General features: G+C 36.4%; 1 long non-coding RNA gene across 1 annotated transcript; it reads right to left on the bottom strand.

Moving 5' to 3' along the window:
• Nucleotides 1–611: 611 nt before the first annotated feature.
• LOC116159937 lies at nucleotides 612–1676 on the bottom strand. The gene is made up of 3 exons (XR_004143098.1): nucleotides 1242–1676; nucleotides 1064–1191; nucleotides 612–1014 (listed from the first exon to the last, which is right to left on the bottom strand). It is a non-coding gene; the product is annotated as an uncharacterized LOC116159937 (long non-coding RNA).
• Between the last annotated feature and the right edge of the window lie 1588 nt (nucleotides 1677–3264).

The raw sequence follows: 3264 nt of genomic DNA, 5'->3' as shown, positions 1-3264 counted from the left end.
AAAAATATTATAATTTACAAAAAACCTACATACAGTTACAACAGGCAAGTAAACGTACTGGTACCGAAGGAAAAGTTTTACCTGTATACTATGAATTATTAGAAAAAGTTTTTCAAGATAAACACAACATTAATCCAATTTGTGTAGAAGACTCGATACCGGGTAAGTAACTTTCCAAAAGTAATGATAGAAATAAATAGTATATTCTTAGGAAGAAGTGTTGATATTGGCACACCTGGAACTACTTCTGAGGTAGATGATGTAATATCTGAAGAATTCAATGAAGGCTCTGAAACAGCGACATCGGGAGCTTCAACACCAATAAATCGGCTAAAGACAAAAAAGAAAATAACACCAAGTACGAACACAGATAAAATCTTAAAATCGATACAGGAATTTCATAAGCAACAGTTGGAGCAAAATGATCAACATTTTCAAAGAATTGAAAACTTATTGATTGAACAGAATAAATAAGTATAAGAAGGACTTTTTACAAATATTTAAAAAGGCAAATTCAAAAAGGAAACGTTCACAATCTTCAGACTCTGACTAGTGTATACATATTAATAAGTCTAGTTTGCTTTTATAGTAGTGCACTTAGTTTATTTTCAATCAGAGGTACTTAATATCCTTGTAGCAGTTTATAATCATTAAATTTATGATACATTATATAATCTGAATGTACATGTTTTTATAACGATTCTGTAATTTGATTTCGCTTTGTAACACCTGCTGCATATTCGGCATTTCTGCTTTCTCTTCCAGTAGCCATATCAGTATCACTTGCAGGATTTTCAACTTCTGGCCATACATCATTTAGCAAATACGTAAAGTTGTGGAGTACACAGCAGGCCTTTACTATTAAGACAACTTTTTTTTATGCTGCATACATTTACATAGTGTAATATACGCCACCTCCCTTTTAATCGTGCAAATGCATTTTCAATCACAACTCTCGTCATGCTGTGACGTTTATTGTGCTTTTTCTGTATTAACGTAAGCCTTCCATTATCACTACAAGAAAAGTATTATAATTACACATTATGTATTTGTATAAACATACGTATAAGGGGTAATAAGCCAATCTCTCAAGAAATAAGCAGAGTCTCCTAACAAATGATACTTCTTGTAAAAATATTTATTTATCCCATTTTCCATCATATCATGATAAATACCAGAATTTTGTAACACCTATAATTTAAAACCGTATGATTCACAATCAACACTGAGGCAGAATCTACTTGCTCTTGAATCATGAACCGAACCAGGGTACCCAATAAAAACATTTGTGAAAATGTAATTACTCGTGCAAATTCCTTGCAGTACAATAGAATGTTGTTGTTTTCTATTTATATAACTGGACTGATGTTCTTCTGGTACTTTGCAACAAATATGACTTCCATCAATCGCACCAATTACTCCTATAAAATTAATTTCCTTATAAGAAAATTTATTTAGACATTACATCCACTTGCCTGGATAGCCGCATAAATTTTTAAATTCTTGTTGTACAGCTACACTCTCATTTTCTGTAGGCCAAACAATATATTTATCACCTAAATCTGCTATTGATTGAATATAGTCATTTGTAACGTTGAAAACGGTGGAATCACTCAAGTTAAACCTATCACCAATCGATCTTAAAGTTTCCCCCTTGGCAAGATACCATAATGTTATCAAAAGGCACTTCTCTTTCGACACAGGAGCATATCCCCCATGGTAGATTTTACGCGTATGTGGAATGACATTTAAAAGTTTATGAAATGTCTGTCTTGTCATTCTAAACATCCTAAAGAAATCGGTTTCCACATACTGAGGCAACCAGTTTTCAAAATAACCATCTGGCCTAATATGCTTTTCTCTAATAACAAAGCATAAATACAATTCCATGATGTAGGTATTGTTTTTATGTTCAAATACATTAAAAATACCGTTTTCAAAATAATTTTCATCAAATAATATCTCATTAATCATACAGAAAGTTTCTTTATCCATGTCTTTGTTTGTTTACTTTTGCATACCTAACCTCAATGAAATTTAAGCACAAGGAACAACAATAGGCGCTTTCCTTTCACCCACTTAGCTGCCCGCAGGCGCTGCGTAACTGTCAACCAAGCGTTCCTTTCAAGTTAGCGTTTACGCCTTGAGCTCGTCCAATGTTTCCTTCCCCTGCCCCCTCAAGGAGAAGCTATACTGCTTCGGCTTGACGCTTTTGTTTACATTTTTCAGATTTGAGGTTAGCTGTCAACATAGCTCGTGGTATACAATTTGTGTGTGAACGTAAATTTTTAAATATTTTTGGCAAGCCGGAAGTATGGGAAGTACCCAAAGACTTCAAATTCTTGAAGTGGAATAGCATATACTTTATTTCTGAGCGAGGAAGATGCTCAGCGAGCACGTGAAGGTAAGTTACAATTGTTTTAGGTACCTTTATACCTATGTATAAATGATTTTTGTTTTCTTTAGATGACAAATTTGCGAATTCATTGTTACTTCACGCAAAAATTATGCAAGATTCTTATAGCAAAAACCCTGGGCTCCGTTAACTTAGCACCACCATTTCAAATTTTTGACTAAAGACAGATTGCGCTAGAATCTCTATGGCTAGCGCCAGCTAGCGCCACTTTGAGGTCAGCTAGCGCCATTATGGATTTTGCAGAAAAGCCCTTGATTTTCGGGGGGTGCTATATTAACGCTAGCACCCCCATTGCGTCCGATCATTTCCAAAAGCAAGCGCTGTGTTCGTCAGACCTAGCGCCAGCTAGCGCCACAAATTTTAGAGCTAGCGCCACCCCCCAATAGTGAGGGGAGCAATTTTTGCTAGCACCACCATTTTGTCTTTTCATGTAAAATTTTGACGTTTTGTGTTCTGCTGACCTAGCGCCACTTTGAGTTCAGCTCGTGCCATTATAGATTTTACAAAAAAGCCTTTGACTTTCGGGGGGTGCTATATTAACGCTAGCACCCCCATTGCGTCCGATCATTTCCAAAAGCAAGCGCTGTGTTCGTCAGAGCTAGCGCCACAATTTTAGAGCTAGCGCCACCCCCCAATAATGCGGGGGGCATTTTTTCCTAGCACCACCATTTTGTTTTTTCGGGTAAAATTTTGACGTTTTGTGTTCTGCTGACCTAGCGCCAGCTAGCGCCACAAATTATAGAGCTGCCATCACCCTCCAATAGTGTGAGGGGAGGGAGCACCACCATTTTGTCTTTTCGGGTAAAAATTTGATGTTTTCTGTTCTGTAGACCTAGCGCTCAAGTTAA

The sequence above is a fragment of the Photinus pyralis genome, unplaced genomic scaffold (genome assembly GCF_008802855.1).
Source record: "Photinus pyralis isolate 1611_PpyrPB1 unplaced genomic scaffold, Ppyr1.3 Ppyr1.4_LG1, whole genome shotgun sequence".
Taxonomy (NCBI): domain Eukaryota; kingdom Metazoa; phylum Arthropoda; class Insecta; order Coleoptera; family Lampyridae; genus Photinus; species Photinus pyralis.
This window is presented reverse-complemented; position numbering and strand designations above follow the sequence as displayed.